Source organism: Moschus berezovskii, chromosome 22 (genome assembly GCF_049115385.1).
Source record: "Moschus berezovskii isolate FMDL1 chromosome 22, NW_MosBer_1.0, whole genome shotgun sequence".
Taxonomy (NCBI): Eukaryota; Metazoa; Chordata; class Mammalia; order Artiodactyla; family Moschidae; genus Moschus; species Moschus berezovskii.
In genome coordinates, this window is record NC_142481.1 from 5,939,199 (window position 1) to 5,956,230 (window position 17,032).

Below are 17,032 nucleotides of genomic sequence, written 5' to 3' on the forward strand. Positions count from 1 at the left end.
TGGACATCACCAGAAGGTCAACAGCAAAATCAGATTGATTATATTCTTTGCAGCCAAAGATGGATAAGCTCTATACAGTCAGCAGAAACAAGACCAGGAGCTGACTGTGGGTCAGATCATGAACGCCTTATTGCCAAATTCAAACTGAAATTGAAGAAAGTAGGGAAAACCACCAGACCATGCAGGTATGAACTAAATCAAATCCCTTACAATTATACAGTGGAAGTGACAAGCAGATTCAAGTGATTAGATCTGATAGAGTGCCTGAAGAACTCTGGACGGAGGTTGGTGACATTGTACAGGAGGCAGTGTTCAAGACCACCCCCAAGAAAAAGAAATGCAAAAAGGCAAAATAGTAGTCTGAGGAGGTCAGATTGAGAAAAAAAGAGACGATAAAGGAAAAGGAGAAAAGGAGAGATAAACCCATCTGAATGCAGACTTTCAGGGAAAAACAAGGAGAGATAAGAAAGCCTTCCTCAGTGATCAATGCAAAGAAATAGAGGAAACCAATAGAAACAGAAAGACTAGAGATCTCTTCAAGAAAATTGGAGATATCAATGGAACATTTCATGCAGAGATGGGCACAATAAAGGACAGAAATGCTATGGACCTAACAGAAGGAGAAGATATTAAGAAATGGTGGCAAGAATACACAGAAGAACTGTACAAAAAGGACCTTAATGACCCAGAAAAGCACGATGGTGTGATCACTCACCTAGGGCCAGACATCCTGGATTCTGAAGTCCAATGTGCCTTAGGAAGCATCATGACAAACAAAGCTAGTGGAGGTGATAGAATTCCAGCTGAGCTATTTCAAGTCCTGAAAGATGAAGCTGTGAATGTGCTGCACTAAATACGCCTGCAAATTCGGAAAACTCAGCAGTGGCCACAGGACTGGAAAAGGTCTGTTTTCATTCCAATCCCAAAGAAAGGCAATTGCAAAGTGTTAAAACTGCCACACAATTGCACATATCTCACACGCTAGCAAATTAATGATCAAAATTCTGCAAGCCACACTTCAACTGTATGTGAACCAAGAAATTCCCAATGTACAAGCTGGATTTAGAAAAAGCAGAGGAACCAGAGATCAAATGACAAACATCCACTGGATCATCGAAAAAGCAAGAGAGTTCCAGAAAAACATCCACTTCCGCTTTATTGGATACAAGAAAGCCTTTGACAGTGTGGATCACAATAAACTGTAGAAAATTCTTCAAGAAATGAGAGTACCAGACGACCTCACTTGCCTTCTGTGAAATCTGCATGCAGGTCAAGAACCAACTGTTAGATCTGACTGTAAGATCTCGGAAACGGGCGTTTCAAGCTGTAAGGAAATAACCCAGACACCATGGGAAAGTAACAGGCTTTATTGGCAGTGCGCTCCCGGGCAGAACCCACTGACCACAAGAATGGCCAGGAGGGGTTCTGCCCCGAACAAAGGCAGGGTGCGATTTTTATGCCTTCGGGGCAGGAAGTGGCATCACATAACCTGGACAGGCCTGAAATAAGGTAAAGCTCGGGAATGTGAGATTGCGAATGGTCAGCTAGTCAAGGTGGTGAGACCGGGTTGGTCACTCTGGAGGTCAGGAAGGGGGTTAGATCTTGGCAGAGGGTTATTACATCAGAGATTCCTCAGCGGTTTGGCAGGACTTTTTCCCTCCGGCGGGGGATGGAGAGGGGAAGAAGGAGCCAAGATAGCCACGGGGACGGGGAAGCCAAGAAGGCCACCAGGGTCCGACCTTACACTGACATGGAACCATGGACTGGTTCCAAACTGGGAAAGGAGTACGTCAAGGTTGTATATTGTCACCCTGCTTATTCAACTTATATGCAGAGTACATCATGCGAAATGCCAGGCTGGATGAAGCACCAGCTGGTATCAAGATTGCCAGGAGAAATGCCAATCACTTCAGATACTCAGATGACACCCACCTTATGCCAGAAAGTGAAGAGTAACTATAGAACCTCTGGATGAATGTGAAAGAGGAGAGTGAAAAAACTGGCTTAAAACTCAAGATTCAAAACACAAAGGTCATTGCATCTGGTCCCACTACTGCATGTCAAATAGACGGGGAAACAATGGAAACAGTGACAGAATTTATTTCCGTGGACTCCAAAATCGCTGCAGATGGTCATTCAGCCATGAAATTAAAAGATGCTTGCTCCTTTGAAGAAAAGTTATGATCAACTTAGATAGCATATTAAAAAGCATTACTTTGCTGACAAACGTCCATCTAGTCAAAGCTATGCTTTTTCCTGTAGTGATGTATGGATGTGAGAGTTGGACCATAAAGAAAGCAGAGCACAGAAGAATTGATGCTTTTGAACTGGGGTGTTGGAGAAGACTCTTGAGAATTCCTTGAACTGCACTGAGATCTGACCAGTCCTAATGAAATCAGTCCTGAATATTCACAGGAAGGACTGATGCTGAAGCTGAAGCATCAATACTTTGGCCACGTGATGCAAAGAATGGACTCATTGGAAAAAACCCTGATGCCGCGAAGGATTGAAGGCAGGAGAAGGGGACGACAGGACGAGATGCTTGGATGGCATCACCGACTAGACGGACATGAGTTTGAGCAAGCTCCAGCAGTTGGTGCTGGACAGGGAAGCCTGGCATGCTGCAATCCGTGGGGTCACAAAGACTTGGACGTGACTGAGCAACTGAACTGAACTAATGACACTGGGCCCACAGATAATTGGTGGAAATTCCCTACCTTGAATCAACTCATTAGAAAACTTAATGGACCTGAAAAATCCACTTGCCAAGTAATAAAGCATGACTACCCAGATGAATCGATGCTTTTGAACTGTGGTGTTGGAGAAGACTCTTGAAAGTCCCTTATACTGCAAGGAGATCCAACCAGTCCATTCTAAAGGAGATCAATCCTGGGTGTTCATTGGAGGGACTGATGCTAAAGCTGAAACTGCAATACTTTGGCCACCTCATGCGACGAGTTGACTCACTGGAAAAGACTCTGATGCTGGGAAAGGTTGGGGGCGGGAGGAGAAGGGGACGACGGAGAATGAGATGGCTGGATGCCATCACTGACTCTGTGGACATGAGTTTGAGTGTACTCCGGGAGTGGGTGATGGACATGGAGGCCTGGCGTGCTGTGATTCATGGGGTCGCGGAGAGTCGGACACGACTGAGCGACTGAACTGAACTGAACTGAACTGACCCAGATGATGTCACATACATAGGAGGAGAATTATTATTTATATAATAATCAATGTATTTTCAACACTATGAGCAGTCTTTACCTCCTGTGATGGTTTCTTACGAGGAAGAAGCTAGTATAGGGGATATGCCCTCACAACTTTTAGTGGTCTTATCTTTTGTCTGACTCTTTGCGACCCCATGGATTGCACCATGGCAGACTTCCCTGTCCATCACCAACTCCTGGAACTTACTCAAACTCATGTCCATAGAGTCGGTGATGTCATCCAACCATCCCATCCTCTGTCGTCCCCTTCTCCTCCTGTCAACAACCTTGACATACTCCTTTCTTGATCTGGAACCAGTCTGTTGTTCCATGTCCAGTTCTCACTGTTGCTTCTTGACCTGCATACAGATTTCTCAGGAGGCAGGTCAGGTGGTCTGGTATTCCCATTCTTTAAGAATTTGCCACAGTTTGCTGTGATCCACACAGTCAAAGGTTTTGACATAGTCAATAAAGCAATAAAGTGGATGGTTTTCTAGAACTCTCTTGTTTTCTCGATGATCCAATGGATGTTGGCAATTTGATCTCTGCTTCCTCTGCCTTTTCTAAATCCAGCTTGAACGTCTAGAAGTTCACGGTTCACATACTGTTGAATTGGATACAGTAAAGCTTAAAGGGTATAAAGACTCATATATCTGCATTTAAAATGGTATGTTTCAGAAACACCAGAACACTTAAAGGTGTTTTCATCATATCAATAGAGAGGCATAGAATTTCTTTGAGGTATCTGCTACTGCTGCTGCTAAGTCACTTCAGTCATGTCTGACTCTGTGTGACCCCATAGACGGAAGCCCACCAGGCTCCCCCTTCCCTGGGATTCTCCAGGCAAGAACACTGGAGTGGGTTGCCATTTCCTTCTCCAATGTGTGAGGTATAGCAAATATTAAATAACATAGAGGACTTTGAACACGATGAACTGACATCACTCCCCAACACCTGCATCACTGGACACCAGTAAACAGCCTCTCCTTCCTGACCCTGTGAGTTCCATCCTAAGACTGATATTGTGAAGGAAGAGGGAGAATGCTGTTGAGTGTTGTTTCCTCAAAATTTTAGCTTTCCTCCTTTACTGTATGTGCTTTTCAAACAGCTTACAGGGTATTTTAAGTAAGAAAGATATTTTTCCTGTAAGCTGAAAGTAGAAAGTACCCTGACTGATTAAATACTGTGTGGTGTATGTATACAATGAAATACATCTCACTCATAAAAAGAATGAAATATTACCATTTGCTGCAACATGGACAGAGTTAGAGATGATCATACTAAGGTGAGTAAGCCAGAAAGAGAACAACAAATGCCATGTGATATCATTTATGTATGGAAACTAAAATATCGGGGCTTCCCAGGTGGTACTAGTGGTAAAGAACCCTCCTTCCAACGAAGGAGACATAAAGACACGTGGGTTCCATCCAAGTTTGAGCCACTACTGGGGTCAGGAAGATTCCCTGAGTAGTGCATGGCAACCCACTCCAGTATTCTTGCCTGGAGAATCCTCATGGACAGAGAAATCTGGTAGGCTGCAGTCTGAAGGGTTGAACATGACTGAAGAAACTGAGTGAGCGAAAACATGACACAAACGAAATTATCTATGAAAAAAAACTGACTCACAGACATAGAAAACAGAATTGTGGTTCCCAAGGGGAAAGGTGGGGGAAGGATGGATTGGGAGTTTGAGATGAGTAGATGAAAACTATTCAATACAGAATGTATCAAGAACAATGTCCTACTGCATAGCACATGGAACTATAGTTAATATCTTGTGATAAGCCATGATGGGAAAGAATATGAAAAAGAATGTCACTAAATCACTGTGCAGTACAGCAGACGTTAACACCATACGATGCATGTTACAGGATGCTCGGGGCTGGTGTGCAGGGATGACCCAGAGGGAGGATAAAGGGAGGAGGGAGGTGGGAGGGGGGTTCAGGAAGGGGAACTCATGTACACCCAGGGCGGATTCATGTCAATGGATGGCAAAACCAACCAATATAATATTGTAAACTAATTAGCCTCCAATTTAAAAAAATCCATTACAAAAAAAATCATACTGTAAATCAACACTATAGATCAGTAAATTAAATTTTAAAAAACTGAATGTGTCAGATATGAAGTGAAGTGAAAGTTGCCCAGTCGTAACCAACTCTTTGGGACCCAAGGAATGTAGACTGTCAGGCTCCTCTCTCCATGGAATTCTCCAGGCCAGAATACTGGAATCGGTAGGTGTTCCCTTCTCCAGGGGATCTCCCCAACCCAGGGATCGAATACAGGACTCTTGCATTGCAGGCAGATTCTTTACCCTCTGAGTCACCAGGGAAGCCCAAGAATCCTGGAGTCGGTCTGTCTTCTCCAGCTGATCCTCCTGACCCAGGAATTATACTGGGGTTTCCTGCATTGCAGGTGGATTCTTTACCAGCTGAGCTACCAGGGAAGCTATGATTAGATGACAAAGTGTGGAATTAATGAATAGGTCCTCTGCCACGTCCTTCATTTCCAAATCCTCCTGCCTACAAGTAGATGTTACCAAGCTGAATTTCGGTCCATAGGAGTCTTTCAATGTATTGTTGCATGCAATTTTCTCATATTTTGTGGAGGGTTTTTGCACCTATGTTTATGAGAGGTTCTGGCCTATAATTTTCTTTATATATATCGCCATTTTGTGCTTTTGGTATCAGAGTGATGTTGGCCTCATAAAATGAGGTAAGAAGCATTCTCTACTCTTCAGTTGTTTGGAAAGTGCTTGGGAAGCATAGGTATTAACTCTTAGAATGTTCGGTAGAATTCACCTGTGAAGCCATCTGGTCCTGAACTTTTGTTTGGGGAAGTTTTCTATTACTGTTTCAAGCACTGGACGAGTGATCAGTCTAGTCAGGGTTTCTACTTCATGACTCAGTCTTGGAAGGTTGTATGATTCTAAACACTGGTCCATTTCTCTGGTCTGTCCAAGTGTGTTGGCATAGATAGATGTTCACAATATTGTCATAATTCTTTGTATTGTTGTGTAATTATTGCTCTTCTTCTTCTTGTTTCATAATTTATTGCTCAGAGCCTTCTCTCTCTCTCATTTTTTTAAAGTGAGTCTAATTAAAGGCTTCTCAATTTTGTTTACCTTTTCAGAGAACCAGTTCTTAGTTTGAGTGAGCTTTAAAAAATATCTATTTCTGTATCTGGGTGCACCGTGTCTCAGTTGTGGCCCTTGGCATCTAGTTTCGGCATGTGAAGTCTTAGTTGTCACATGAACTATCGAGATCCCGATCACGGATCAAACCCAGGCAGCTACATTGGGAGCAGGGAGTCTTAGCTACTGGAAGACCAGGGAAGTCCCTGATTGATCTTTTCTACTGTCTTTTTAGTCTCTGGTTTATTGATTTCCACACTATTTTTATCATTTCCTTCTTTCTCCTGAATTTGGGCTTTGTTTGTTCCTCTTTTTCTAGTTCCTTTAGGGGTATGGCTGCTGCTGCTGCTGCTGCTAAGTCACTTCAGTCGTGTCCGACTCTGTGTGACCCCATAGATGGAAGTCCACCAGGCTCCCCTGTCCCTGGGATTCTCCAGGCAAGAACACTGGAGTGGGTTGCCATTTCCTTCTCCAATGTGTGAAAGTGAAAAGTGAAAGTGAAGTCGCTCAGTCGTGTCCGACCCCTAGCGACCCCATGGACTGCAGCCCACCAGGCTCCTCCATCCATGGGATTTTCCAGGCAAGAGTAATGGAGTGGCTTGCCATTGCCTTCTCCGAGGGGTATGGCTAGAATGTTATTTGAGATTTTCCTTCTTTCTTTAGGTGGACCCATATCGTTGTAAACTCCCCTCTCACTTTCCAAGATCTCTTCTCAAAGATGGCTTCTTCGTTTCATACCATTGTGAGTGGAATATTGGATATATGTGATTTCTACTTGAATTTGTTGAGATTTGTTTTGTGTTCCAATATATGATCTATCCTTGACCAATCGAGCAAGGATCTGTACCCATGGTTGACGACTCAGAGAAATGGATATCCTGGTGAGTGAGTAGTTGGAGCCACAGACTGTGTACCCCAGTCCTATGGTCCTGTGTCCTTGATATAAGCCCCACTGTCTGGTGGGAGAAGGGCTGGGACGAGACGAATGACTACAGGAAGGCAGGACTCTGCTCATGAGGAGCACACATGGACTAGTCCACACACTGAGGCAGGGAAGAGCGCAGTCTACTCAAGTAGTGCTGTTTCCCCACAACCAACTCGCCACACCCCCAAGCCCCAGTCCAATGAACACACCAGCCCTCCTCCCTCCATGGCACTGTATCTGGAGCAGTCACTGTGAGGGAAGACTTGACAGAGGGACACAGAGGGACACAGAGGTAACCCACACCTAGGGCTGAGCCTGGGTGGACCAGTGGCAGCCACTGTTTGTGTGGATTCAGGTAACCCCCCAGAAGCAGCCCAGAGATCATATGGCAGCTACTTCACTACAGCTCATTCCCTGATATCACACGCAGAGAACTGCCTACCCTCAGCAGCAGTTTCACAACAGTGCAGGAGTGACAGGAGATGTGGAAAGTTTAGAGACACAGGGGACTTGCCGCCCAGACAAGACAGAGAGGTTTGCTCTAGTGGCTGCACAGTTTCCTAGGGCCGCCTACCAGCTACTCATGTGCCCCAGCCTGAACACAGCAAATGCTTCTGCCAAACTCAATCCCTGTCATATCGTTGCACTGGATCTAGGGCACCTACAACCAGAGAGAAGACTTCACCAAGGGACACATAGCAACCTGATTCTGGGACAGAGCTGTCCCGCAACAGCTCACTTCTCAACCAATGCTTAGGGCCCATGTGAGCTCCTGCAAGCTGGAAAGAGCAGCTCAGTAACAGGGTGGGGGCTGCAAAGACAGGGGGCAGACTTCAACTGGGAAGGACAATGGGAACTTGCACTTAAGGCTGCGACAGCACAGCCATTGGCACCTACATAGGCAGAGCATCAGACCCCTGTCTGCCCATGGTTCCCAATTGATTCAGAGGTCTTCTTCCTCTGGGGAACTGGACCGACTGTGTGGAAAGGAAAAACACACACTTAGAAGAAAGAGATTCACCTTGGGCCTAACCCACAGGGTTTCTGTTCCAGCACCTGACTAGATTAAAAACAAAAAATGAGTTCCTTCACTATGTTTCCTGCAAGAGACTTACCTCAGATATAAATCTGCAAAGAGACAAACACATAGAGACTGAACAACACACTACTAAAATAAGATAGATTCACAAAAGATATCAAGAGTAAATCAGAAATTCAGTTCAGTTCAGTTCAGTCGCTCAGTTGTGTCCGACTCTTTGCGACCCCATGAATCACAGCACGCCAGGCCTCCCTGTCCATCACCAACTCCCGGAGTTCACTCAAACTCATGTCCATTGAGTCGGTGATGCCATCCAGCCATCTCATTCTCTGTCGTCCCCTTCTCCTCCCACCCCCAATCCTTCCCAGCATCAGAGTCTTTTCCAGTGAGTCAACTCTTCACATGAGGTGGCCGAAGTATTGGAGTTTCAGTTTTAGCATCTGTCCTTCCAATGAACACCAGGATTGATCTCCTTTAGAATGGACTGGTTGGATCTCCTTGCAGTCCAAGGGACTCTCAAGAGTCTTCTCCAGCACCACAGTTGAAAAGCATCAATTCATCAGCGATCAGCTTTCTTCACAGTCCAACTCTCACATCCTTACATGACCATGGGAAAAACCATAGCCTTGACTAGACGGACCTTGGTTGGCAAAGTAATGTCTCTGCTTTTTAATATGATATCTAGGTTGGTCATAACTTTCCTTCCAAGGAGTAAGCGTCTTTTAATTTCCTGGCTGCAATCAGCATCTGCAGTGATTTTGGAGCCCAAAAAAATAAAGTCTGACACTGTTTCTACATCTATTTCCCATGAAGTGATGGGACCAGATGCTATGATCTTCGTTTTCTGAATGTTGAGCTTCAAGCCAAACTTTTCACTCTCCTCTTTCACTTTCATCAAGAGGTCTTTGAGTTCCTCTTCACTTTCTGCCATAAGGGTGGTGTCATCTGCATATCTGAGGTTATTGATATTTCTCCCGGCAACCTTGATTCCACCTTGTGCTTCTTCCACCACAGTGTTCCTCATGATGTACTCGGCATATAAGGCTCACTTGACTTCACATTCCAAGATATGGCTCTAGGTCAGTGATCACACTTTCGTGATTATCTTGGTCGTGAAGATCTTTTTTGTACAGTTCTTCTGTGTATTCTTGCCACCTCTTCCTAATATCTTCTGCTTCTGTTAGGTCCACACCATTTGTGTACTTTATTGAGCCCATCTTTGCATGAAACGTTCCCTTGGTTTCTCTAATTTTCTTGAAGAAATCTCTTGTCTTTCCTATTCTGTTGTTTTCCTCTATTTCTTTGCATTGATCACTGAGGAAGCCTGATACTACACAGCCTAAAACCCCAGCTGACTTATAATGTGAGAGAGGCTGGTGCCCACCCCATGAAACAAACAAAAAAACTCCTACTATCAGAAAGGCAATCTACAGAATGGGAACAAAATATTTGCAAATGATGCAACTGACAAAGGATTAATCTCCAAAATATTGAAACAACTCATACAACTCAATGTCAGAAACTTAAAACTCAATCCAAAAGTGGGGAAACATCCAAAGAGATATTTCTTCCAAGTATACATGTGGCCAACAGGCTCATGAAAAAATGCTCAATATCACTAATTTTTAGAGAAGTGCAAATCAAATCTAGTGAGATATCACCTTACACTGGTCAGAATGGCCATCATCAAAATGTCTACAGATTATAAATGCTGGAGAGGGTGTGGAGAAAAGGGAATCCTTCATTGTTGGTGGGAAAGTAAATTGGTTCAGCCACTATCAAGAACAGGCTGCAGTTTCCTGGAGGGAGGTGGGTTCAAGATGGGGAACACATGTACACCCGGGGCAGATTCATGTCAATGAATGGCAAAACCAATACAATAATATAAAGTAATTAGCCTCCAACTGAGAGGGTAACAGGCAGGAAGGCCAGGGGTCTCCAAACGGAGGAAATCGCCTGCAAGTGCCAGACATTTTTATCTCTCTTAAGCGGCAGGAGGAACAAACTATTGATATTTTTTCTTCTCTATACAAATTTAAAAGGAAGTTTCTCTTAAAATACTGTGTTGCCATATGACACCTGGTTTCAACTGAAGTTAACTATTCTCAAACCTTGAGTTAACCAATGCATTTTTCTTATGGAAATGCCGGCCTTAAGCTATGTTGATGTACTACTCATTTACCCCAGACTCTTTCTTCAAGTAGGTTCCACCAAATGGCTCAGAACCTACTTGACAAACCATTATGTTATACTCAGACATTGTTCCCTTAATCTATGTAAAATGAAACTACTTGTATGGCAATCTGCCCTTCTACAAGATTCAAGTTAATCATTTTATGACCCAGGATGAATTTTCTGGAGTCAGGATTATCCCAAAATGCATCTTATGGGTGAGGGTCCTGCTTCCATTCTGAGTTTTAAGCATTCCTTTTTTATTAACAGACGACTAGTGACTGGATCATGGAAAAAGCAAGAGAGTTCCAGAAAAACATCTATTTCTGCTTCATTGACTATGCCAAAGCCTTGGACTGTGTGGATCACAACAAACTGTGGAAAATTCTGAAAGAGATGGGAATACCAGACCCCCTGACCTGCCTCTTGAGAAACCTGTATGCAGGTCAGGAAGCAACAGTTAGAACTGGACATGGAACAACAGACTGGATCCAAATAGGAAAAGGAGTACATCAAGGTTGTATATTCTCACCCTGCTTATTTAACTTATATGCAGAGTACATCATGAGGAACACTGGGCTGGAAGAAGCACAGGCTGGAATCAAGATTGCCGGGAGAAATATCAATAACCTCAGATATGCAGATGACACGACCTTTATGGCAGAAAGTGAAGAGGAACTAAAAAGCCACTTGATGAAAGTGAAGGAGGAGAGTGAAAAAGTTGGCTTGAAGCTCAACATTCAGAAAACGAAGATCATGGCATTTGGTCCCATCACTTCATGGGAAATAGATGTGGAAACAGTGGAAACAGTGTCAGACTTTATTTTTGGGGGCTCCAAAAACACTGCGGATGCTGATTGCAGCCATGAAATTAAGACGCTTACTCCTTGGGAGGAAAGCTATGACTGTTGGGCCAGCCTTTGCCCAAACCAACGTCTGGGTGGGCGACCCTGGGACCCAAGCACCACGCTGACAGATGCAATCAGCAAGAGGATTTTATTGAACGTTTGCGCAAACGGGCCCTCCGCATCAAAAGCGAGCCGAGGACCCCTAGCAACAGTTACAGACCGGTTTTAAAGCCCAAAATTTACATAATTAGCATATCACACGGGTATACAGCTCAGGGACTTTCTTTTCGAAACCTGAGCCTCCGGGGAGGGGCTGTTTTTCTTTCCTTCCGCAAGGCGCTTTTGGTTGCTCAAGTCCCAGGAACTTGTGAAAGTGTGAGCAAATGTTGGATTGCCCAAGTCCCAGGAACTTGTGAATGTGTGAGCAAATGTTGGATTGCCCAAGTCCCAGGAACTTGTGAAAGTGTGAGCAAATGTTGGATTGCCCAAGTCCCAGGAACTTGTGAAAGTGTGAGCAAAAGTTGGATTGCCCAAGTCCCAGGAACTTATGAAAGTGTGAGCAAATGTTGGATTGCCCAAGTCCCAGGAACTTGTGAAAGTGTGAGCAAAAGTTTGATGGCCCAAGTCCCAGGAACTTGTGAAATGTGAGCAAATGTTGGATTGCCCAAGTCCCAGGAACTTGTGAAAGTGAGCAAATATTGGATTGACGTTTACGGGGCGGGGGGGTTTCATGACCAACCGAGATAGTGTTCAGTTGAGTTCAGTCACTCAGTGTGTCCCACTCTCTGCAGCCCCATGAATCACAGCACGCCAGGCCTCCCTGTCCATCACCAACTCCCGGAGTACACTCAAACTCATGTCCACAGAGTCTGTGATGCCATCCAGCCATCTCATTCTCTGTCGTCCCCATCTCCTCCCGCCCCCAAACTTTCCCAGCATCCGAGTCTTTTCCAATGAGTCAACTCGTCGCATGAGGTGGCCACAGTATTGCAGTTTCAGCTTTAGCTTCAGTCCTTTCAATGAACACACAGGATTGATCTCCTTTAGAATAGGGCAGGCCCAGGGGGAAAAAAGCATATAAAAAAGAGGAGCCAAAGCTAGCTCGCTCACTCTCTCCCACGCGCTGGGACACTCTTCTCTTTGCGTCTTTGGGTCGACGTGCCCTCACGCCTTGAAGATGGATTTTCCTGCTACCTTGTAAATAAAATAGAGCTGAAACACTGAGGTGTAACACTGATTTGTCTAAGAGCTATAACATGGTCCATTCGAGACCTAAGAACTATAACACGGTCTGTCCAAGACCCGAGAGCTGTGACACGCCAAGGGGGCTTTAATGTCTGTCCCTCCAAATCTTGGTTGTGATGAGACAAAGAACCGAGGAACATAAACTCGCCTGACAATAGCATATTAAAAAGCAGAGATATTACTTTGTCAACAAGGTCCACTAGTCAAGGCTATGGTTTTTCCCGTGGTCATGTATGGATGTGAGAGTTGGACTGTGAAGAAAGCTGATCACCGAAGAATTGATGCCTTTGAACTGTGGTGTTGGAGAATACTCTTGAGAGTCCCTTGGACTGCAAGGAGATCCAACCAGTCCATTCTAAAGGAGATCTGTCCTGGGTGTTCATTGGAAGGACTGATGCTAAAGCTGAAGCTCCAATACTTTGACCACCTCATTCAAAGAGTTGACTCACTGGAAAAGACTCTGATGCTGGAAGGGATTGGAGGCAGGAGGAGAACGGGACGACAGAGAATGAGAAGGCTGGATGGTATCACCGACTTGATGGAGGTGAGTTTGAGTGAACTCTGGGAGTTGGTGATGGACAGGGAGGCCTGGCATGCTGTGATTCATGGGGTTGCAAAGAGTCAGACACGACTGAGCGACTGAACTGAACTGAACTGAGTGACTATATAACATCCAGCTGAAGACTACCAGCGGGGTACTCTTTCTGCCCCCTTCTGATGTCTATGTCAGAAACTTTCTCTATCTACTTTATAATTTAATAAAACTTTATTACACAAAAGCTCTGAGCGATCAAGCCTTGTCTCTGAACCCGGATTGAGTTCTTCTCCTCCAGAGGCCAAGCTCCCGGTGTCTTTGGGTCATTCCGCAACAACCTTTCACAATTAAAATAAATAAATATTTAAAAATCTGAAAAAAGAGCAATTACTACCATATGATCCAGCAATAACAGCCCTGGGCATATATCCAGAGAAACCTATAATTTGGAAAGATACTTGAATCCCAATGTTCACTGCAGCACTGTGTACAGTAGCTAAGATATGGAAACAACCTAACTGTCCATCACCTGATAAATGGATAAAGAAGATATGGTATATAAACACGATAGAATATTACTCATCCATGAGGAAGAATGAAATAATGCCATTTGCAGCACCATGGATGGACCTAAGGATTATCATACTAAATGAAGTAAGCTGTATAGAGAAAAACAACTAGCATCTAATATCACTCATGTGTGGAATCTTTTTTTCAAAAGAAGATACAAATAAACTAATTTATAAAACAGAAAGAGACTCAAACATAGAACAGAAACTTATGATTATCAAAAGGGAAAAGGGGGAGGAGGGACAATTTAGGAAGTTGGAATTCACATATACACACTACCATATATAAAATAGATAAGGAACAAAGATCTAGTGTACAACACAGGGAACTGCACTCAATATTCTGTGATAATCTATAAGGGAGTTCAGTTCAGTTCAGTTCAGTCACTCAGTCGTGTCCGACTCTCTGCGACCCCATGAATCACAGCACGCCAGGCCTCCCTGTCCATCACCAACTCCCGGAGTTCACTCAAACTCATGTCCACAGAGTCGGTGATGTCATCCAACCATCTCATCCTCGGTCGTCCCCTTCTCCAGCCCCCAACATTTCCCAGCATCAGAGTCTTTTCCAGTGAGTCAACTCGTCGCATGAGGTGGCCAAAGTACTGCAGTTTCAGCTTTAGCATCAGTCCTTCCAATGAACACCCAGGATCAATCTCCCTTAGAATGGACTGGTTGGATCTCCTTGCGGTACAAGGGACTCTCAAGAGTCTTCCCCAAAACCACAGTTCAAAACCATCAATTTTTTGGCGGTCAGCCTTCTTCACAGTCCAACTCTCACATCCATACATGACCACATGAAAAACCATAGCCTTGACTAGACGGACCTTGGTTGGCAAAGTAATGTCTCTGCTTTTCAATATATTATCAAGGTTGGTCATAACTTTCCTTCCAAAGAGTAAGCGTCTTTTAATTTCATGGCTGCAATCAGCATCTGCAGTGATTTTGGAGTCCAAAAAAATAAAGTCTGACACTGTCTCCACTGTTTTTCCATCTATTTCCCATGAAGTGATGGGACCAGATGCCATGATCTTTGTTATCTGAATATTGAGCTTCAAGCCAACCTTTTCACTCTCCTCTTTCACTTTCATCAAGAGGCTTTTGAGTTCCTCTTCACTTTCTGCCATAAGGGTAGTGTCATCTGCATATCTGAGGTTATTGATATTTCTCCCAGCAATTTTGATTCCAGCTTGTGCTTCTTCCAGCCCAGCGTTCCTCATGATGTACTCTGCATATAAGTTAAATAAGCAAGGTGACAATATACAGCCTTGACGAACTCCTTTTCCTATTTGGAACCAGTCTGTTGTTCCATGTACAGTTCTGACTGTTGCTTCCTGACCTGCATACAGGTTTCTCAAGAGGCAGGTCAGGTGGTCTGGGATTCCCATCTCTTTCAGAATGTTCCACAGTTTATTGTTATCCACACAGTCAAAGGCTTTGGCATAGTCAATGAAGCAGAAAGAGATGTTTTCCTGAAACTCTCTTGTTTTCTCCATGATCCAGCGGATGTTGGCAATTTGATCTCTGGTGCCTCTACCTTTCCTAAAACCTGCTTGAACATCTGGGAGTTTACAGTTCACATATTGCTGAAGCCTGGCTTGGAGAATTTTGAGCATGACTTTACTAGCGTGTGAGATGAGTGCAATTGTGCGGTAGTTTGAGCATTCTTTGGCATTGCCTTTCTTTGGGATTGGAATGAAGACTGATCTTTTCCAGTCCTGTGGCCACTGCTGAGTTTTCCAAATTTGCTGGCATCTTGAGTGCAGCACTTTCACAGCATCATCTTTCAAGATTTGAAATAGCTCAACTGGAATTCCATCACCACCACTAGCTTTGTTCGTAGTGATGCTTTCTAAGGCCCACTTGACTTCACATTCCAAGATGTCTGGCTCTAGGTCAGTGATCACGTTATCGTGACTATCTTGGTCGTGAAGATCTTTTTCGTACAGTTCTTCTGTATATTCTTGCCACCTGTTCTAAATATCTTCTGCTTCTGTTAAGTCCCTACCATTTTTCTCCTTTATCGAGCCCATCTTTGCATGAAATGTTCCCTTGGAATCTCTAATTTTCTTGAAGAGATCTCTTGTTTTTCCTATTCTGCTGTTTTCCTCTATTTCTTTGCATTGATCACTGAGGAAGTCTTTCTTATCTCTCCTTGCTCTTCTTTGGAACTCTGCATTCAGATGCTTATATCTTTCCTTTTCTCCTTTGCTTTTCGCTTCTCTTCTTTTCACAGCTATTTGTAAGGCCTCTTCAGACAGCCATTTTGCTTTTTTGCATTTCTTTTCCATGGGGATGGTCTTGGTCCCTGTCTCGTGTACAATGTCACGAACCTCCATCCAGAGTTCATCAGGCACTCTATCAATCAGATCTAGTCCCTTAAATCTGTTTCTCACTTCCACTGTATAATCATACGGGATTTGATTTAGGTCATACCTGAATGGTCTAGTGGTTTTCCCTACTTTCTTCAATTGAAGTCTGAATTTGGCAATAAGGAGTTCATGATCTGAGCCACAGTCAGCTCCTGGTCTTGTTTTTACTAACTGTATACAATTTCTCCATCTTTGGCTGCAAAGAATATAATCAATCTGATTTTGATGTTAAAAAGAAAAAAAAATACATATATATACAAGCCAGGCTTCAGCAATATATGAACCGTGAACTTCCAGATGTTCAAGCAGGTTTTAGAAAAGGCAGATGAAACAAAGATCAAATTGCCAACATCCGCTGGATCATGGAGAAAGAAAGAGTTCAAGAAAAACATCTATTTCTGCTTCATTGGCTATGCCAAAGCCTTTGACTGTGTGGATCACAATAAACTGTGGAAAATTCTGAAAGAGATGGGAATACCAGACCACCTGACCTGCCCCTTGAGAAACCTGTATGCAGGTCAGGAAGCAACAGTCAGAACTGTACATGGAACAACAGACTGGTTCCAAATAGGAAAAGGAGTACTTCAAGGTTGTATATTGTCACCGTGCTTATTTAACTTATATGCAGAGTACATCATGAGGAACACTGTGCTGGAAGAAGCACAAGGTGGAATCAAGGTTGCCGGGAGAAATATCAATAACCTCAGATATGCAGATGACACCACCCTTATGGCAGAAAGTGAAGAGGAACTCAAAAGCCTCTTGATGAAAGTGAAAGAGGAGAGTGAAAAGTTTGGCTTGAAGCTCAACATTCAGAAAACGAAGATCATAGCATCTGGTCCCATCACTTCATGGGAAATAGATGTAGAAACAGTGTCAGACTTTATTTTTTTGGGCTCCAAAATCACTGCAGATGCTGATTGCAGCCAGGAAATTAAAAGACGCTTACTCCTTGGAAGGAAAGTTATGACCAACCTAGATATCATAT